The 22,285-nt window shown below is 39.1% G+C and overlaps 1 long non-coding RNA gene across 1 annotated transcript in view; it reads left to right on the top strand.

The window, feature by feature from the left end:
- LOC140622995 (uncharacterized) overlaps nt 1-19,028 on the top strand; it is a 69,599-nt gene extending 50,571 nt beyond the window's left edge. Inside the window, exons 3-8 of the long non-coding RNA XR_012022665.1 lie at nt 1,808-1,911; nt 2,647-2,767; nt 10,852-10,994; nt 12,709-16,189; nt 17,079-17,209; nt 18,406-19,028. This is a non-coding gene — a long non-coding RNA (uncharacterized lncRNA). The remainder of the gene's footprint in view (nt 1-1,807; nt 1,912-2,646; nt 2,768-10,851; nt 10,995-12,708; nt 16,190-17,078; nt 17,210-18,405) is intronic.
- Nucleotides 19,029-22,285: the final 3,257 nt, after the last annotated feature.

Genomic DNA, 22,285 nt, shown 5'->3' with positions numbered 1-22,285 from the left:
ACGATGTCTAGTGGGACTTGGCCAATAGGAAATGAAAGTAAAGATCACACCACTGCTACCACCAGAAAGGAATTTGTGTCTGTTGAAAGAAATACCCATTTTAAAGTTGTCTGAATTTTAGTAATCCCTGTCCTTACTTCCCTCATCCCTCACCTTAGACAATTGGGAAGCTTTGGTAAGTACATAGGCAGTCAATAAGGTAGATCCCTACAGAACAAAATCTTTTTAAAAAGATTTAAAGGCTTTACAATTTACACGGAAAATGAATTTTTTGGCTTTCATTAATCCTACTGTTCATTTTTCTCATTTATAAAACAGGAATCCAATTTAGCAAGTACTTATTCAGAGATTACCATATAAAAGATGTACTATTAGAGATCACAGGGAAGATAATAGTAAAGAAGGTCAAGGCTCTACCCCCACCACCACCACCACCAGCAAGGCTCATACTTAGTCACATACTTGTAACACTGGCCTATCATCAGGCTGTAATAGAAGCCCACACCAATGCATTGGGCTTCCAGGCATGACAGCACCTGCTCTGATCACCCTGGTCCCCAGGGTCCTTAGGATGTGTTTGTGTGTATGTAAAAATGCTTGGCAAAGAACTATATAGAACTAAGTGATTTTTATCATTGTTCTTATTACCAAGCATGGTGGTTAAGAATGTAGCCTCTGGAACCAACCCACCTGGGTTGGTCTCCCCACTTTGCCACCTATACTATCTTATCTTAGGTAAATTGGTCAAACCCTATAAGCTTCAGTTTCTTCAGCTGTAAAAAAAGGATAATCAGTGATTCTACCTGTATGGGTGTTGTGGGCATTAAATCAGTCCTTATATCTGAAGGACTATGCACATTGGTCAGCATAATATGACGCCACAAAAATATTACTGGTTTCTTATTACTAATCCACATTCACCAGCACTTCTCAAAACTGTCAAGATCATCAAAAGCAAATAAAGTCTAAGAAACTGGTATAGCCAAGAGGAGTCTAAGGAGACATGACAAGTAAATGTGGTGTGATATCCTGGATAGGACCCTGGAACAGATAAAGGGCATAAGGTAAAAACCAAGGATCTCTGTATGAAGTATGGGCCATAATTAATAATGACATACTGATATCAGTTCATTACAATTATGATAAATGTACCATACTCATGTAGGATGTTAATAGAAGTGAAGGCTGGGTCTGGGGTGTATGGAAACTCTCCGTACTATTTGTACAACTTTGGAAATCTAAAACAATTCTAAAATAAAAAGTTTATTTATAAAAAACAGTATCATCAAGATGTAATGATATTAGGAGAGCTGAGGAACCACAAGGGAAGGTCAGTCAATCTAACCTCTGCCTGTATCACAAATTTCAAGGAGCCAGGAGAATTTTCATTAGGAAAAAAAATTTAATAGCCAGTATTCACCTATGTTTTTTTTTTTTTAAAAAAGAGCAATTCAATAAATAGCCAAGGTCAGATCTAGTGTTGTATCACCAATGGGTATATGATGGTCAGTAGCACTGAGAATAATTAGTAAGTATTTTCCTCTCACATATAAGTAAAGACCACTGTATAAGAGGTTAGGAGTGAGTAGACACTAAGTCTACTTCCATCCAGTTGGAGAGAACTATTGAGTATATCTTCACTTTGTTTTTCAGGAGATATTGAAACATAATTCTATCATAAGGATCAAAAACACTTAGCCCAAACACTTACCTCTCATCCTTCCTTGTTTTTGCCTTAGAATGGGGCTGTCAAAACATGATTTTAATTGCATTGTTAAAATCTGCATCATCTCTTTTCCCGTAACAGCCTCCATCTGGCGCCTTGGCTGACTCCCGGGGAAAGACAACTGGACACCTCATGGAAAAGTCACACAAGCTCAGAAACAATTCTGCTTGGAGATACTGAACCAGGTTCAACCCCTATTTGATCTGGATAATCACTGTCATTGTCAAATAAGCAGTCCATAGAGGAGTTTGCATATTTCCAGATAGGACTGTAAATGCACAAAGTTTATAGAATGTTGGATCTGGGAGGAATCTTATAGGTTCTCAATCCAATTCAATTCCACATTCTATGGAGGGAGGAAATAGAAATAGAGAAAGTCATGCAGCTAGATGTCTTCAGGATGGAAACTAGAACCCTGTTTCCTGGCTCCCAGAAGAGCCAGGTTGGCTCTAGGGATAGATTATTTCCCCTGAGCCCTTGAGCTAATAACCCAGGGAGCTACTTCACCAAAGATGTCCCTGCAAAGAGTTTTTCTGGTGACTTAGTCCTGCAGACACATTCCTGCAGCACCCACAGTGTTGAAGACAGAGGTAGTCTAAGAAGCAGATAAATCATGAAGGATGGGGAAATCTCAGTAGGGGACAACCATGCCACACCCAGGTGACGTGCGGATTGAGTAATCTATACGTAAAACTAAATTCCAGTTCCTCGCTTCTGAAGTGTCCCAGTGGCTCTAACTGAATAGCATTCTAGCCACATGGTCATTTCTCCCTGTTCCTAAATTCAGTATAGCAAGTCTTACCATTAATTCTTCCAGTACTGTCAAAAAATAGGAGGCAGGGCAGAGAAAAGAATGGGTCATCTGGCCTGTTGAAAAGCCATAGTAAGATCTTAAATCTTAACACTAACCCACTTGCCAGTATTACAGGTGGCATATGACATGGATTAATCCATTTCTGTGAGTCACTGATTTCCCTGAGTCCTGCCATACCTCCTACTCAGCCTAATTTTACTTCTGTTGCTCCATCACCAGGAGTCAAAGTAAGTAGATTTTGTGAGACATTTTTAACCAGGCCAATACCAAGAACTCTTCCAGTATTAAAACTTCAGACAGCAAGCATGCCTTTCTAGTTCCTCTCTAAAACAGTTTCTAAATGCATTATCAATCTGCCCAACTCCATTTTTCTGTCATACTTTCTGTTTCTATAAATATACAGGCATGTATCCTAATTAAGTTCTTATGCGGATCCTATTAAGTCTTTGAGTTTTGGTGACTGTTAAAGTCTTCTGTGGTTTAGTCTTTTATTTCAGGAAATACTTTTCCAAGTTATCCTCTCTGTGGTTTATATTCCTGTAGGCAGGAAGCTCATTTCATTGCCAGCTGCTGTTGCTCATTTTCTTCTTGACTGGAGGAAGATGGGTTGGGCCTTCAGTTGTGAGATATGAAAGAGGCAGGCATCTACTTTCTATGAAAACAGCTATAAAAAGGACAAACAACACCAATATTGTATCAATCCCTAGCAGATTGTCACTGATAGATAGCTGCCACTGATAGTGATGGATACATCAACTATCTCATCTAGAAACAAATGAGTAGAGAAGTCTTCAAGTATAGGCCATATAGTCTCAAAGGACTGGCCAGGCTGTCAAGGCAGTTTTTTAAAGCCTCTAAAAAGATTTCAGTGTATTTTACTTAATCTTCATACGTATAGATTATCAGCTTGGAGTTGCTACCCACTAAGACGATGAGAGCAGAGTTAACATTATGTTCACTATCCTATTCCAGGCTTTGCCCAGTTCCCTCTACAGTAGACGTGTAAAAAAAAAAAAAAAAAAAAAAAAAGGAGAGGAAAAGCATTTAAGGAAATCATGAATTATTGAATATTTCTCACTAAGGGAACTCAAGCTTTTCCAAACTCATTTCTTCATTGCTGCTTCTGCCTAGCAGTGGCACCTCTTGATGCTTTTCTAAAAGCTTGTCAATTACTAGGGGCCAGAGGAAATCCATTCATATCAAATCTAAGCCTCTTAAGTCTCTACCTATTCATGTCTTTGATCAACAATTGACAGAAGCTGTAGCTTTCACCGGTTTTGGCTGCAATGCTAGAGTTATGTCAGCCTTCCTTCTTTTACCTCCTTGTGTTTGGTGGCCAAGGGCACACAGCACATTGAATGGGCTGCTGGGTGTGCTGAGCTCTCAGGCCATTAAAGTGATGGCAGAAAGAATAGTGTAGTGGGAGGGCAGGGTGCTGGAAGGGAGAACAAATCATTGTGGGAATAATAGAACCAAAGGAATTTCCCTGTTCAGGATGCCTAAGTCCCCAGTGAGCGATGAGGGTCTTGCATAAAGAATTCTTAACCATAGACCCATGAAGCCACTAATTTACTGGAAAGTAAACTGGGCAGTGAGATTTGCCTCCAAATTAGACCTTGGGAAGTGGAGGATTAAAATATAGTTTGTAACTCATATCTTCCTCCCTTTATCTCCATAATACAGCCCCTCAAAATGAATTGCTGAGATGCAAGAACATTCCACTCTATAATTCTACCAGTAAGGTGACAAACCATCTTGGTCTGCCCAGGACTACCCTGGTTTTAGTGCCAAAGATCCTGCTTTCCAGAAACCTGGGAACCCCATGCAAACCAGGAAGGTTAGGCACCCTAACGGAGAGAAAGAGAATGTGCATACCTTCTAGCAACACAGTCCTCACTAGCAAGAAAATGTAGCACCTTTGCACCTGGATGCAGCCCACCCTAAGGTTACTGGGTAGTTCAATGTCATATTGTTCTGGTCCTGCTGGACAGGTGGTAACAGAGACCACATATGAAACACAGTTCTGAATGCTAAGTCATTGCTCCTAATAAGCACCCTGATGTGGCATGTATTCTTTTTTTAACATTCAATTTAGTTAACATATACTGTATTATTAGCTTCAGGAATAGAATTTAGTGATTCATCAGTTACATATAGCACCCAGTGCTCATTACATCATGTGCCCATCCCCCAGTTACCCCATCTCCAACCTACCTCCCCTCCAGCAACCCAGAGTTTATTTCCTAAAATTAAGTGTCTCCTATGGTTTGCCTCTCTATTTTGATCTTATTTTATTTTTCCTTCCCTTCCCCTGTATTCATCTGTTTTGTTTCCTAAATTCCACACATGAGTGAAATCGTCTGTTATCTATCTTTCTCTCACTGACTTATTTCGCTTTGCATAATACTCTCTAGTTCCAACCACGTTGTTGCAAATGGCGATATTTCACTCTTTTTTGTTGGCTGAGTAATATTCCATCACACACACACACACACACACACACACACACACATCTTCTTTATCCATTCATATGTCAATGGACATCTGGGCTCTTTCTATATTTTGGCTGTTGTGGACATTACTGCTATAAACATTGGGGTACATGGATTTTTAATGCCTAAAAAAACTTATCTGGCCAGATTGAGGCATGAAGTAGGGCAGAATGGCTTACCTCAACCCCCTCCATCTCCAGTCTGAAGAAGAAGCATTTGCCTGCAGAGGCAGTGCATGCAGCCCCCACCTTAATTTGCCTATAACAAGCTTTAACTCAAATTTTAAACCATACATTGACACACTGTATGAGCTGGTCATCATCCTATCCTCAACCTGAGGCCCTAAAGCTGTAGATTGTATTACAGGAGCAGAGGCCTAGGAGTTGATGGCCAAGAGAGCCGTGAACCTCAATGACATATACAAGTCTCCCCTGTTGTGCACTCACCCAGAGTCTGGACCCCAGATGCACCAGAACCAGAGTGCCCATTATTCCTCCAAGCCTGAGCTGGCTTCCCCACTGGGCATCACACTGGGGTCCTCCAGCCCAGCTGTGTGGGGTAAGTGTGAGCCTCTTAGAACCACAAGGTGGTCCACATTTATTCTCTCTTTATCATGTTTTCAAGAAAATGATGCTGAGGAGAGTGCAGTGTTCTTCCACAGAGGTTAAACAGAGGTTTTCCATCTCTGGAATTCCCTTCCAGAAGAAGATAGTGGCTTCCAATACCCAGGGCCCAGTAAAAATATCTGTACCCAAAGTCTAAGGTGCAGCCACATTGATCCTTGGGAGGCTTGAAGGGGAAAGCAGCCAAACAGAATGTACATGGCTCTTCAGGGACTGGGAGAGTAGCTTCCCTATGAAGGTAGGCTCTGCTCAATGAATGAATTAAACATTTTTTTACAGCTTACAGTGTATAGAACTACAGTACCTTGTACTATGGGCTGAACAGACAGAATTAGAAATTAAAACTGAAATAACTAGACAATGTATTTCCTCAAGGAGTTTTGAGACCAACATTGGGAAAATCAAGGAATAAGCACAGAGAGAATTTGAAAACAATGGAAGGAATGTAGGTTGAATTTGAGGGTTGTGATGTCAAACCACAGGCCAAAAATGACATTTTGAACTCAGCCTCAACTTTAGGCTGCCTGGTTTCTTGGGCTCCTAGGGAACTCAGACCAAACTGGGAAGTACTGTGGGTCCCTCTGAGTATTACAGCTTGGCCAGACTTTTTAGGCTAAGACTAAGAGGAGGCTAGGATTATCCTGCCTTTGATACAGAAGGGGACTTCTTTCGAGAGAAGAATCTGTTCCCCTCTCCTTATCCACACAGACAAATTGGAATACAGTCATTTTACTTCCCACACAACTTAGTCACATGCCTACTTCATCTGCTTGACACTTGCGTGTGTGCCCTGGGCCAACATCTATGCTGTGCTAGGGATAGAGACGAAAAAACTAACTTCCTGTTTCTACTGAAGTTTACCACAAAATCGTCTACCCTCAGGGTTTCCCTGGCCCCAGATCATAAGACCTTAAAGCTTACTAAGCTGAAAGGTAAAGTGAGGGTAAGAAGGGAGAGAGTATCCAAAGCTATTGCAAAGCTCAGCCTTCTTACTAGGGATGTGGACATCCCTGTAGAGACAAAGGCTCAGTTGTAACATAGGATGAGAAGGCTGTGATACTTGATATGGTAAGAAATATGTACTTGACCTTCGTCCCTGGCTCCTGATACAGAGCTCCTAAAACCCTTGTAATTTCCTGAGATGAGGGTAAGGGGAGCATCTCTTGTTGTTTATAACAAACCTCTTTCAAATACACTCACATTCATGCTAATGAGGTAACTTTCTTTTTTTTACTAATGAGGTAACTATTGAGGGGCCTCTAGATATAGCTTCAGTGTGGGGACTGCTCACCAGAGGAACCAAACAAATGTGTGATCAGAAGGTTAGAATTTTCACAGATATACTCCCTCCCACTCCTGACCTCCAGGGAAGAGAGAGGGACTGGGAGTTGAGTTAATAATGAATGGCCAATGATTTAATCAATTGTGCCAATGTAATGGAATCTCCATAAAAATCCTAAATGAATGGGTTTGGAGAACTTCCAGGTTGGTGAATGCATCTGTGTGCCAGGAGCGTGACACACCCCCAAACTCCACAGGGATAGAAGTTCCTGTGCTCAGAACTCTACACCTCTTCATCTGGCTATTGACTATCGTTCTTCATAATATCCTTTATAATAAACCAGTAATAGTGAGTACAGTATTTCCCTTAGTTTGTGAGCCATAACAGCAAATGATTGAACCTGAGGAGGAGGAAGGTATGGGAACACCCAGTTTTAGTCAAGTTGGACAAGTGGGGTAACCCACTACTTGCAGTTAGCATCTGAGATGGGGGGACAGTATTATGGGACTGAGTCCTTAGCCTTAGAATCTGCATGGATTCCATTCAGGTAGTGTCAGAATTGAATTATATCATAGGACACCCTGTTAATGTTCAAAGAGAAGAGGAGAATTGCTTGGTGTGGAAAACCCTCACATTTGGTATCAGAAGCATTATGAGTAGAGCCAGAATTCCCTCCCTGATTCTGTCATTCACTTCCCCAGGGAAGATTTTTCCATAGATAGTACAGCCCAGTTTAACACATAAACATTTGAATTCTGATATTGTCTTCTGGCGCAGGTGAGCACTTTGTACTTGGCAACATTTATAATGATGGTGATGATAGCTGCCACCTTCCCAACATAAAGTCAACACCTAGAGATGGAATATATCTGACCCGATCAACAAGAACTATAAGCTAGGGCAAGCATCACCACCACCCCTGAAGACCACAAGGAAAGGAATCCCTCACACAGCTCAGATTCCAGGCTCATCTGTACAGCTGCAGACACACTCTGTGATGCCTGCCCGCCTAGGATCCTCCGTGGAACTGTCGGGACTCCAGCCATCATGTCATATATTCTCATGTGATGGCTTATTTCCATGAGAGCACTTATCCCAGTTTTTAACACAGCTCAATCCAATCGGAGCAGGGCTAGATCTGCTGTTGGTCTTCATTGCATTACCAAGCAAAGTGTCTCAAGAAAAACATACTCATAATACAGATGAATAAATTTGTGTTGAATGAATGAAGGAATGAATGAACACACAAAAGAATGAGTGATGGGTCAAATGAGCTTCTCCAGAGGTATTTCAGTAAGCAATGTAGGAGTGATCCAGGAAAAACCCCAGCCGGCAGAGTTAGGTAAGCTCTGTTTAGCACAGAATGTGTGGCTTGGCAAATGTAGTTGATCAGAGAAAGAAAACATCTAAAACATGTGCTAGGGAGAAGTAGCGATGCACTTATTTTTTTCTTCTAATAAAATCAGCCTCACCAGGGATCCTGGGGAGCCCCCAGCTTGTGTGATAAAGCCACAAAATAACTGCAAGAATAGCAGATGGGGTGGCCCTAGTCCCAGAGAAGCCCCAATCCAACCCACCAACCTAATCACAGCACATGCCGTACCAGAGCTATTCACTGTTTGTCACCCGAGACATTGGCTGGATCAATTTAGGGACATGAAAAACAAAGCAGCAATTTTGCCAAAGCCCTTGAATTTCCAGCCCTTGTGGTTTCCATTCAGACCATTTGTAAAGGATTGCAGCCTTCCATTGCCTTTGTTGCTTCAATCTGTGGTGAGTCCGACAAAAAGAGAAACCTCAGGCCCTTGCCAGCAGAGGCTGGGGAAGAAATTCCTGTACCTGGGCCTGTGGGCAGGAGGGACAGGGGCCTCTGCTAGAAACCCCACACTCCCATTGCAGCCTGGGTGGTCTCAGCCAGCACCTCTGCAGCCCCGTCTTCCACTTAGGGCCTGCAAAAAGGAAAGCGAGCTTCACTATGGAGACCCTCTCCGAGGGAAGCTGTGCGATTTAATGAACCTTTGGAAAATGTTTCACTTTTCACACCTGCAAAGGGTCCTTTGGTGTTTGTCTTATGCCACAGGACTCCCTACATTTCTTCTTAAACCAAATAAATGTGAGTGTTAGGGTCTCAGGATCTTTTCCATCAGGCTTGTTTTTCCTTGGAATTTCTATCCTGTTTATCTGATAGAACTAAAGATGGGACTGCTTTGCTGGATCACTACTCTTCCTGGTATGCAAAAATAGAAGGTTTCTTCCAAAAAGGACTCAATTTCTGTCAATCATGGGTAACTTCTGCAGCAGCAGCACCATCATATAAGAGAAGAAAGAAGAAGCATTTAATCTGTGCTCCTGGCTGTTGCTTTCCCAGAGAGTGCTTTGGTTCACATTGGTGTGTCCTTGAGGTCCTAGATTTCTTTCTTTCCCTTTGAGCCTGCTGGCCACACAACCAAAGGGTCTCTAATTTCACAAATGTGGTCTGAGAGTCTCATTAAGAAGCAGATTTCATTGTTGTTAACCAAATCCAAGATGTGTGTGGAATGGTTAATAATGGGCAATCTATGTGACTCTGTTTTGAAGAGCTTTAATGACATAGATAAATATTCAGGTGTTAAGTAGAAAGAAATCAGAATAAAAATTGTATATATGGTATGACCTCAACCATACCCATAAAAGAAGGGAAAACATCCACACATTATGATAAGATTATGAGTGATTTTCATTCCCTGTACTTTCCTGTATTCATAATTTTCCACAGTAAACACAGTTTCCTTTATTAAAAAATATTTTCCTGATTGTAGAAAAAAATGTATTCATTACTTTTTATAATTTATTTCCCAAGACAATATGATAATAGTGAGTCTCAAAGACAGTAGAATTTGTATTTAATATACTTGGAATGAGAATCTAAGCAGTCTTTAAAAAACACAAAATATGTGACTAGAAATATAATACATTTAGAAATATATTTAAGTATATGAAATCTATATATTTAACTATATGAAAAAATATATACATATATATTTTTAAAACTTATCTCACCACCAAAACTTTTCCCAAAAGTAACCATTGTTAACAGTTCGGGCTATAAACTTTTCTATAAATTTACATATGTATATGTTTTATATTTGTACATATATAGGTTTGGAATTTTTAACATTAATGGAATCCTACCATATGTACTGCTCTATAACTTTCTTTTTCTCAATATATCTTAGAAGTTCAACTTGTATCTCTGTGTGGAGATTGAACTTATTTTTAGCCACCATATTATTACACAGCAGAGATGTGCCACCATGTTCATTCATTCCCTAATTGTCACGCATTTGCCCTAGTTCCAATCTGTTCTTACCACTATATTCTTGAGCAAAGGAACAGCCACATATTCAAGGATATTGCCTACAGTGTTATGAACATCTACAACGAACCTCCTTTCCATGTAGCTTTGTGCACACATGAAAGTATCTCTGAAAGTTAGGTTTCTGGAAATAGAAATCCTTGGTTGCCTAATTGTCCTGCTAAAAAGATTATATTAACTAAGTCTCCAGTTAATAGCATCAGCACATGATCTTAGAATAATTTTCTTTTCATATTGAGAATGAGGGCTTTCTCCCAGATTTCCTCCTGATTAATATAATTTGCAGATCATCAAGACAGTAATCAAAACAAATGCAAATATGGAGACCATCATCAAGTCCCTTGAAACAAGTGACAGTAAAATCAAGTAGTAAGAAAACAGAGCTGTTCTGGAAATGACTAAGGAATTGTTAACTTTTGAAAAATTACAATTCAATAATCAACACTTTAGTTCTACCAGTCGTGATTTAATAGTTCTTGCATGATTCAGAAAATATTTTTTTTATTTTATAATGCCTCAAAAGAAAATGTAGCTACTTGCATTTCTTTGTGTGTTTTAGATAAATGGGCAGAACCCATCACCCTGATGATTAAAAGCAGCTGAGGGCCGTAGGGGCCAGGTCATCTCTGCACCCAGAATAAAGCAGCTACAAGAAGTCTAGGAAAGCCTTGGTTAGCAAGGAAGCTTCCATCGGTTTAGAAGGTGCAACATTTCTCCACAGTTACCCATTGGTCTGCCTTCCTCAAAGTGCTGGCAAAGTATTTTGCATACATTTTTTCATCTCCTATTCATATTTAAATTTTTAATTGCTTAATTATAAATTCTACATAGGAGGCTAATAAAACAGACCCTTAGCTACCTACCATTTAGATTTAGAAACATTTATCACTTCGTATAATTTGCTCAGCCCTGTCTTTAAAGAAATAATCTATTAGTGGAATCTTTCAATTCCCAATCTATCATTTCTCCCTCCCAAGAGGATATCTCCATCCTGAAGTTGGTATAGTATCTTATCTACCCATGTTTTATATTTTCACAGCATTTGTATATACCCATTTGCAGTAAGTTGCATTATTTTGTGCATGTTTAACTTATGAAAATAGTATCATAATACAGATATTATGAAGCCTGATGTTTTTACTCAAAAAGTTTTCCAGATCATCATTTTTCAAGAGTTGATAGAGGTAAAGTCAGTTCTTTCACATTAACTATTGTCTTGTCAGGTATATGACTAATTACAAATCTGTAATTATTGTCTATTGATTCACATTTAATTGGTTTTCAAAATTTCCCTATTACAAGTTTAGCAGATTTTTATTACTGTTTCAAATGAGGTCTTTTAAAATATATTTATAGTTTTATATATGTATAATATGCATACTATACATTATATATAAATTATGTATATGTGTATATATTATGTATATACATATGTACACAGTTTTTTAAATTGACATCATTAATTTATAAGAATGACAGAAACTTCTAGGTACTAATAGTTTATAGGATTCCTTAGATTCTGTATGTAAACTATTATAGTGTCTTCAAATAATCAAGTTATTTCTTTCATACCAATCTTTATACATCTTTTTTTCTTCTCATATCACTGCATGGTCTTGAACTTACAATAAAATTTTAAAGAAGTGCTGATAAATAATTTTGTCACGGTCTTCACTTTGAAGAGAATGTGTCTAACATTCAACCATTATTTTTGCATTCAATCATTACGATATTTGCTGAAGTTTTTTTGGTCCTGATTCAATTTTTCAATTTCTTTAATGATTATAGGTTAAGATTTACAGATTTCTTCAGATTATCTGCACTTTCAGATTATCCATACACTTATTGCCTATGTTTTCAAATTATTGGCATGAAGGGTAGTCAGTCTCACAATTATTTCCAGTCTATATGCTATCTAGGATATGTTCCCCCTTTTTATTTTATATTCCCTCTTGTATTTTTGACTAATTTTTCCAGAAGTTTATCAGTCTTTTTTTTAAGATTTTATTTATTTATTCATGAGAGACACACAGAGAGAGAGAGAGGCAGAGACACAGGCAAAGGAAGAAGCAGGCTTCATGCAGGGAGCCCGATGTGGGATTCGATCCTGGGTCTCCATGATCATGCCCTGGGCTACAGGCAGGCGCCCAACGGCTGAGCCACCCAGGGATCCCAATTTTATCAGTCTTTTTAAAGACCAGCCTTTGTCCTTGTTAATATTTCTTATTCTTTCTTGGATTTCCTGTCCATTGATCTCTGCTCTCATCATTAGTATTTATTTCCTTCGACTTGTTTCATGTTACTTTTTGTTGTTTTCCCCTTTTTGAATTAAATAACTAACTCATTTTTTTTTCAATTTTTCTTCTCTAATATATGCATTTAATTGCCCTGATTCCTTCAAATATCTGCATCCAAGAAGCAGCTAATCTCCATCAGGTGAAGAAGGAGAAGGAGGAAGAGGAGATAATAGCTGACAATGATCCTGAGGAACTTTTCTATGGCTTGACTGGATGGAGCCATCCCAGGGATTACTATGACATGGGAAGAACAGATTGAGAAAATCAGTCAAAATATGTAATCATTTTAAAAATAGGATTTGGTGCACTTATTAGCATGTGTGTTGTGAGTTGTACAATGTGTAGAGAAATGTGTTTGAAAATATGTATATAAAATCCATGAAAAATTACAAAGTCAAACTCCTATAAAAAATAATCAGATAAAAAAATAAAACTTTTCCAGGAAAAAAAAAGTTATAAATGTCAGGATCCCTGGGTGGCTCAGTGGTTTAGCATCTGCCTTAGGCCCAGGGCGGGATCCTGGAGTCCCGTGATCAAGTCCCACATCGGGCACCCTGCATGGAGCCTGCTTCTCCCTCTGCCTGTGTCTCTGCCTCTCTCTCTCTCTGTCTCTCATGAATAAATAAATAAAATCTTTTAAAAACAAAATAAAGTAAAAAAAATAGTTATGTCTTTCTGTGTACCACATCAGCTGAATGCCTTACATATTGTTATAAATTCTTTTAATTATTCAGTTTTAAATATTTAATGACTTTCATTGTGGTTTCTTCTATGACATGTGAATCATTTCATGCTACTTATTTTTCAAACTGAATAATCAGAATAACATTGATAAGAATATTGCTTCTCGAATACTTGTTTTCTCTTTTTCATGTGGTCAGTTGTGAGAAACAAAATTCCAATATGTGTAATATGGGTGCAAGATTCTATTCATTTCCATTAGATCAGGCTCTGTGACAGACAGTAGTACTTCTTTTTTTAAAGATTTTATTTATTTATTCATGAGAGACAGAGAGAGAGAGAGAGAGAGAGGCAAAGACACAGGCAGAGGGAGAAGCAGGCTCCATGCAGGGAGCCCAACGCGGGACTCGACCCTGGGACCCTAGGATCATGCCCTGAGCCAAAGGCAGGCGCTAAACCGCTGAGCCACCCAGGGATCCCCTGCCCAGTACTTCTTGATAATCAGGCAACTACCCCTCCTCCTTTCTTCAGGTCATGCTGCTAGTCAAGGTCATATGACTAGGTCTAGTGAATGGAAGCTTCATGTCTCTCTTTCAGGCTGAAGCAGTGAAAACCCATGCATAATTTTCTGATCTTTTTTCACCTTCTGCAGTGAAAGAAGTAGCCGCTTGTCCCAGATAATAAATCTAAAAGATCACAAGCCTCCATTAGCCTCTGTAGAGAGACATAGTCAGAGACTCTTTTGAACAAAATGTGAGTGAGAAATAAATGGTGACTATTGAGTCATTAAAATGGCATCACTTCTCCTAACCTTACAAATATGCCTTGTTCATTATGTTGTTCAAATTTTCCTACTTCTTCAGAACTTATTGTTTGATTAATATATTTCTGAGAAATGTGCGTTAAAACTGTTTTGATTATATATTTGTCAATTTCTGTTTCCAATCATGTCCCTGTGGGATTTATATATGTTTGATACATGCAAATTCAAAATCTAAAATCTTCCTAATGGGGGTGCCTAGGTGGCACATTTGATTGAGCATCTGACTCTTGGTTCTGGCTCAGGTCTTGATCTCAGGATTCTGGGATAGAGCCACCTCATTGGCTCTGCATTCAGCACAGAGTCCATTTGAGTTCCTCTCTCCCTTGCTCTCTACCCTGCCCCCACACACTCATGTGCACGCACTCATGTGCACGTGCTCTCCCTCTCTCTCTCAAATAAATATTTTTAAAATAATAATAAAATCTTCCTAATGAATTGTTTATATATTATTCATTATATAATGATATTGTATCACTAATAATAGTTTGTATCTTGCATCAATTCTGACATTGGTATGATATTGATAATTTTAATATAGTTACATCAATTTTATTTTAATTAATGTTTGCTTACTATATCCAACTATACATATACATATAAGTAGGTACATACATACACACACATGCATATGGGCATGTAAACATATTCACATCATTTACACAGTTGGAATATATTTTATCCAATCAGAATCTGGGTCTTTTTTTATTTTTCAGAAGGAGAAGGTTCAGGAAGAGGCAAAGGGAGAGAGATAATCCCATGCATGGGAGGAGCCCAACATGGGGCTCAGTGTCAGAACCCTGAGATCATGACCCAAGCTGAAATCAAGAGTCAGTTGCTTAACTGACTGAGCCACTCCGTGCCCCTCTGTCTTCTCATAGATGTCTTTAAGCCATTCATATATCATTCATAACTGATATATATACTTGTTTCTACCACTGTATTTTGTCATTTTTCTTCTTTATACTCCTTTTCTGAATTAAATTGAATAACCATGTTTTCTTCTTACTTTTTACCTTGGTCATTTTTAAGAGCCTCACACACACACACACACACACACACACACACTTTTCTGGTCAAAACTCAATCTGACTCTACTATCTGAAGATTAAACTTTTAATAAACTCAGGAAAATTCTTAGATAATCTCAAATAGTCTCACCAATTACTTAATTGAGAAATTATGGCTCTCAATTCCTGCATAGAAATCTGGGAATTAAAATATATAATTTCCTTGAACTAAGCTCCCAAAATTCAAATAGTTACTCAGTGCTTTAAATATTGTCTTAGATATTTTTAATTCTATCCCCTTTATTTTTTATTTTTTAATTCTATCCCCTTTATTCCATCCTCTCCATTACTGTCTTTGTTTATACCTTCAGCCTCTCACTTGGAGTACTGTAAAGTCCTAACAGGTCTCCCTACCTCAAGTCTTGGCGTGTTGCCTCCTCTAAATCCACACTGCATGCAGAGAGGTATATGTCTAAAAGTCTGCTATAACCAGCCATACCTCTGCCTTAAAGCCCAAAGTTTCCCCAAATCTATAAGATCAGACTTCCTAGCAAAGTATTCAAAAATGTACAAAATTCTTGGTTGCCTGTCTATTCTTGGCTTCCCAGGTCATCTCCAGCCACATCCTCCTGCAAACTTTAGACTCTAGTAGTACCTAAGTACTTGTAGTTCCCTGTATAGTTCATGCTGTGACATACTTTTAGGACTTTGTTCATGCTAGTTCCTTGTACTTAGTGTCTTGCAACACCCTTCCTATTTTTTTGAACTCTGAGTAACTCAATCTTCATAACACTGCATGAATTCTGAGGCTAATTATAAGAAGCTTTGCAGATTCATCTGAAATCTCTTGGGATACTCATTCACTGGCAGTATGCAGGCTCCATGTTGTTGGAAGCCCAAGGACATGGACAGACTGATTGTAGAAAAATCAATTTAGTCCTAGCTGAATTCCTAGATACTGACCAACATCAACTGCTAGCCATGAGCCATCTTGGATAACCAGTCCTGCTGAGCCTGAAGATGGTTCCACTCCTGGCCACCATCTGACTGCAATCACATAAGAGACCTACCCCCAACAGGACTTCCCAGGTGAGCCCAAACAACATATAATAATATTAAATATAATAATATTAAATATAATAATAAATTGCTATATTAGCCAGTGAGTTTCAAGGAGGTTTATTATATGGCAATTGATAACCAGAGCAATCTCCTGAAATAGATGTTCAATAATTACTGGTTCAGCTGAAAAGGAAACTGATGCCTCATATGCTTCCATTGGGGTAGCTTATACTTTTGAGTTTCCTATAATTTTCAAAGGTGGTTTACCTCTAGAGAAAGTAATTTATTCACAAACTCCATGTTTGTGAGAATGTTTACTGAATAAATGGACAATTTATTTTTCAGTGACTCCTTAGATGCATCACACTCCTTGAGGATGCTAAGTTAGGAACCAAGTAAAAACCATATACCTGTTTCCCAACTTGAAGAATTAAGTAGATTTTATCCACATGTGCGACAATTGAAGTACAGGCCAACTGTTACTTATCACTTTTCATGGTCAATTCTAATGCAGAAATGTTTCTTCCCAGTGTCAGCCTCACAGTCAGCTTTATACCTCATATCTTAAAGTGTCTGCTTAGAAGACCAGAGAAGGCAAATGGCAAACTGTAGGTAGAAAGTGATATCCTTCAATAGTTCTTTTGGCTTTACTTTCTAAAAAAAAATGATTTGGAAAATGCTCGGTATTAACTTCAGTAAGAATGAGCATGCCCACCATAAAGGCAAAATGGTTGTAGAGAGGAGTTCTTTATCTACCAACATTGTAGGACCATCAGTAAAACAGATAATTGCAGCTGGGCTGTGGATAAAATTGAGGTGATATGAATGTGATGTTCTCTACATAGCTAAAACAGAAAGTTTGGCCTGGATTTTGAGGTTTGGTGTGCTGAATATCTTCTTCCATTTTCCCCTTCAGATTCACTTTCTACCCTGCTACAAATCCAGAAGGACTTCTACCCAGTTACAAACTCCAGGGGATTCTATCAAGGGGTTCCACTGATACCTGACTACCCAATGGTTCAGATAATGGAAAGCTCTAGCAAAAGGGTAGGAGGCAGAAGGAAAGTGAAGTCGGATTATTAATTCTCCAGCTCTCCTTTTAATGGAGCTTGGTTGCTGTCATTTGGCTGCTCTCACTCCTGAAGTCACAGCTCCTGTTGGGGAGCCTTCTTCACAGAGTTCTTTCTGTCTTGGTTCCAACAACCAGTCCTTTCCTTGCTCCTTCAGATCCAGGGGTATTACTATCTCCATCCTTTGTTGCTTTCCCTAAATCCTGCTCACACTTTTATTAAACTCTTTAACCCAAATTGAATGGGACCCTGAATGCTATAGATGGTATGTTGATTGCCATTCTGTCCCCATCTCTCCAGACCCCCATGATCAAACCTATTTCCTATGCATGTGGTAGAGAGGACCAGGAAGGAGGAGACATAGAGTGTCCTGCCAAAGCTTCTGGCATGATTCTTTGAGAATCCCTACCTGGGGATTACACAGACAGGTTACTGTAGGGGTAGCCAGACCTCCCATTTTAGCTAGCAGACCCCAACATTTAGGTCTTCTGCTCATGCAGACTCTACAATTTGCTGCTACTCCTTCCCCTGCCAAATAGGGACTGGATAAAGAGTGAACTAGCGAATCAAAAACTAGGTCACTACATCTGAAGAATGGGGGTGGGGGAGTGGAAGAGGATCTAAGACGCCAAGACAGAGAAATGAGAGGACTCAATAAATAAGGCTCATTCCAATAGGTAGAAGGGAATTGAGCTGGAAAAGTTCCTTGGCTTTTTTTTTTTCTATTGTTCCTGGATATTTTATGTAGTATATTTAATGGGGCTAAAGAGACTGGATATTATTTTCCCAAAATTTTCCAATTTCCTCCTTCTTTTCAAACCCAAGATATTTCTCTCAAGCCTCCCCTTCATGGTTTCAGACTGACTTCAGGGAGCCCTGGTTCCATAGAGATGCCACAGAGGCCTCTTTGAGGGTGAGGGATCTCAGTAGGTGGAGCTCAAAGTCAGTGGCTGCCCCCAGTCCTGACCACCCAAATTTGTTCTTTATTTATTTTCCAAATTGGGTTCTATATAGCATTTCATTTTTTAAAAAGGTGTGAGGGAGGGAAGAATCTCCTACTTATAAAAGAAAAAAAATGTGGACCATTGCTCTTCTCTGTTATAATCTCCTTAGAGTTTGCTGGTTCCTAAGGGCTAAGGACAATTTCATGATCCTTTTTTGTTCTTATTTCAGTGCATCTTACAGCACAGAGGTGAAGCTGCAAAATTACTCAGAAGCTGAGCATCTCCAATTTGAAGCAACCCGAGTGGTCATCTCCTGTAGTCTTCCACTTTGTCACAGTATTCCTCACAGCAGGACGGCCACCCTGTGTTTGAACACCTCTAAGGACAGGTAGTTCTCTCAGAAGAGCAGCCCACCTTATCATTCAATAGCTCTAGTCATTAAAATGTCTGCAGTTATATGGTTTCAAATTATACCTCTGTATGATTTAGGACATTTTGTCTTCTAGACATACACAAATACAAAGTAAGTCTACATGACAATGCTTCCAATATTTAAATTAAACTGTTAACGAGTAACTCTTATCTCCTATCTCAAATGTCCAGTTAGGTTCTTCACTATCCTTACATGAGTCCTTGTTTATTCATATCCACTTTTAAAAAGGCCAAAACTAGAATAATTTAGATGTGGTATGACCAACTAGAGATAACCTGGATACCACACTAGTATTGAAAGAGCCTAAAATACCTTGTTTTTAGCAGTTGCATCCCACTTAGAGTTCATTCACAGTTTGTGGTAAATAAACACCAAACTCTGCTTTTAAGCCATATCCTCTATCTTGTTCTTAGCCAAGTTTCGAGTTTTTTTTTTTTTTTTTTTTTGGTGGGGTGGGGGGCTGGGGGGCTTAAATGTAGGATTCCATTTATCCATATTTTATTTTATTCTACTCATTTCAGTACATTACCATAGCTTATTGTAATATTTTCTTTAAGTTTTTATTCTGTTATTCAACATACTCAACATAGTTTTGTGACACACTCATAATTAATGAATAAGAAAATAAATTTATAGCACTTACTTCAACTAACATCCAAATCATGAAGTTTCCAATCATTGCCATACTATATCTCTGTAATGGATTAATCAAATATATTAGAAAATAATAACAATGGCCTCCATTAATTGTTGAAGGGGAATGAACAAATGAACTTTAAATTTTTTTAATAAATTTATTTTTTATCGGTGTTCAATTTGTCAACTTACAGAATAATACCCAGTGCTCATCCCATCAAGTGCCCACCTCAGTGCCCGCCACCCAGGCTCCCCCACCCCCCGCCCACCTCCCCTTCCACCACCCCTAGTTCGTTTCCCAGAATTAGGAGTCTTCCATGATCTGTCTCCCTTTCTGATATATCCCGCTTATTTTTTCTCCTTTCCCCTTTATTCCCTTTCACTATTATTTATATTCCCCAAATGAATGAGAACATATAATGTTTGTCCTTCTCCGAATGACTTATTTCACTCAGCATAATACCCTCCAGTTCCATCCACGTTGAAGCAAATGGTGGGTATTTGTCATTTCTAATGGCTGAGGAATATTCCATTGTATACATAAACCACATCTTCTTTATCCATTCATCTTTCGATGGACACCGAGGCTCCTTCCACAGTTTGGCTATTGTGGACATTGCTACTAGAAACATCGGGGTGCAGGTGTCCTGGTGTTTCCCTGCATCTGTATCTTTGGGGTAAATCCCCAACAGTACAATTGCTGGGTCGTAGGGCAGGTCTATTTTTAACTCTTTGAGGAACCTCCACACAGTTTTCCAGAGTGGCTGCACCAGTTCACATTCCCACCAACAGGGTAAGAGGGTTCCCTTTTCTCCGCATCCTCTCCAACATTTGTGGTTTCCTGCCTTCTTAATTTTCCCCATTCTCACTGGTGTGAGGTGGTATCTCATTGTGGTTTTGATTTGTATTTCCCTGATGGCAAGTGATGCAGAGCATTTTCTCATGTGCTTGTTGGCCATGTGTATGTCTTTGGTGAAATTTCTGTTCATGTCTTTTGCCCATTTCATGATTGGATTGTTTGTTTCTTTGCTGTTGAGTTTAATAAGTTCTTTATAGATCTTGGAAACTAGCCCTTTATCTGATATGTCATTTGCAAATATCTTCTCCCATTCTGTAGGCTGTCTTTTAGTTTTATTGACTGTATCTTTTGCTGTGCAAAAGCTTCTTATCTTGATGAAGTCCCAATAGTTCATTTTTGCTTCTGTTTCTTTTGCCTTCGTGGATGTCTCTTGCAAGAAGTTACTGTGGCCAAGTTCAAAAAGGGTGTTGCCTGTGTTCTCCTCTAGGATTTTGATGGAATCTTGTCTCACATTTAGATCTTTCATCCATTTTGAGTTTCTCTTTGTGTATGGTGCAAGAGAGTGGTCTAGTTTCATTCTTCTGCATGTGGATGTCCAATTTTCCCAGCACCATTTATTGAAGAGACTGTCTTTCTTCCAGTGGATAGTCTTTCCTGCTTTGTCGAATATTAGTTCACCATAAAGTTGAGGGTCCACTTCTGGGTTCTCTATTCTGTTCCATGGATCTATGTGTCTGTTTTTGTGCCAGTACCACACTGTCCTGATGACCACAGCTTTGTAGTACAACCTGAAATCTGGCATTGTGATGCCCCCAGATATCGTTTTCTTTTTTAAAATTCCCCTGGCTATTCGCAGTCTTTTCTGATTCCACACAAATCTTAAAATAATTTGTTCCAACTCTCTGAAGAAAGTCCATGGTACTTTGATGGGGATTGCATTAAACGTGTAAATTGCCCTGGGTAACATTGACATTTTCACAATATTAATTCTTCCAATCCATGAGCATGGAATATTTTCCCATCTCTTTGTGTCTTCCTCAATTTCTTTCAGAAGTGTTCTATAGTTTTTAGGGTATAGATCCTTTACCTCTTTGGTTAGGTTTATTCCTAGGTATCTTATGCTTTTGGGTGCAATTGTAAATGGGATTGACTCCTTAATTTCTCTTTCTTCAGTCTCATTGTTAGTGTAGAGAAATGCCATTGATTTCTGGGCATTGATTTTTGTATCCTGCCATGCTACCAAATTGCTGTATGAGTTCTAGCAATCTTGGGGTGGAGTCTTGTGGGTTTTCTATGTACAGTATCATGTCATCAGCGAAGAGGGAGAGTTTGACTTCTTCTTTGCCCATTTGAATGCCTTTAATGTCTTTTTGTTGTCTGATTGCTGAGGCTAGGACTTCTAGTACTATGTTGAATAGCAGTGGTGATAGTGGACATCCCTGTGGTGTTCCTGACCTTAGGGGAAAGGCTCCCAGTGTTTCCCCTTTGAGAGTGATATTTGCTGTGGGCTTTTCGTAGATGGCTTTTAAGATGCTGAGGAATGTTCCCTCTATCCCTACACTCTGAAGAGTTTTGATCAGGAATGGATGCTGTATTTTGTCAAATGCTTTCTCTGCCATCTATTGAAAGGATCATATGGTTCTTGTTTTTTCTTTTGCTGATATGATGAATCACATTGATTGCTTTACAAGTGTTGAACCAGCCTTGCATCCCGGGGATAAATCCTACTTGGTCATGGTGAATAATCTTCTTAATGTACTATTGTATCCTATTGGCTAGTATCCTGTTGAGAATTTTTGCATCCATTGAACTTTAAATTTAAATAAGACCCCATTACAGCATGACACTCAAAAGGAATATTATCAGGTTTTCTTTAAAGGAGATAAAGAGTTGGGGACCTTTAGCCAATGAGCCAAATCTGCTCACAAAAGCATGAGCAGAAATGTTATTCCCAAGCCCTTAACCATGACAGCTTCAGGTCAAATATCAGAGAATGCTGCCTTGATCCTTTCTAATCAATCCACTGAAGCTCTGGAGAACAGAAAGATGGGATTGAACTAATGGAATTGGCACTGGATGGGGGTAGAGGGAAGCACGGAGGCTCTTGTCTCCAGAATGGTTTGCAGCTGGCCAAAACTCCCACTGATAATAATCAGAAAAGTCTGATTAACTATAGAAAAAGTCACATATTACAAGGCACCAGAGAGTTAAGACAACACCCAAGAGGACTAGAGGGAATGA

Source organism: Canis lupus, chromosome 32, assembly GCF_048164855.1.
Source record: "Canis lupus baileyi chromosome 32, mCanLup2.hap1, whole genome shotgun sequence".
NCBI lineage: Eukaryota > Metazoa > Chordata > Mammalia > Carnivora > Canidae > Canis > Canis lupus.
The sequence above is the reverse complement of the archived record's forward strand: the minus strand, read 5'-3'. Positions and strand labels throughout refer to the sequence as shown.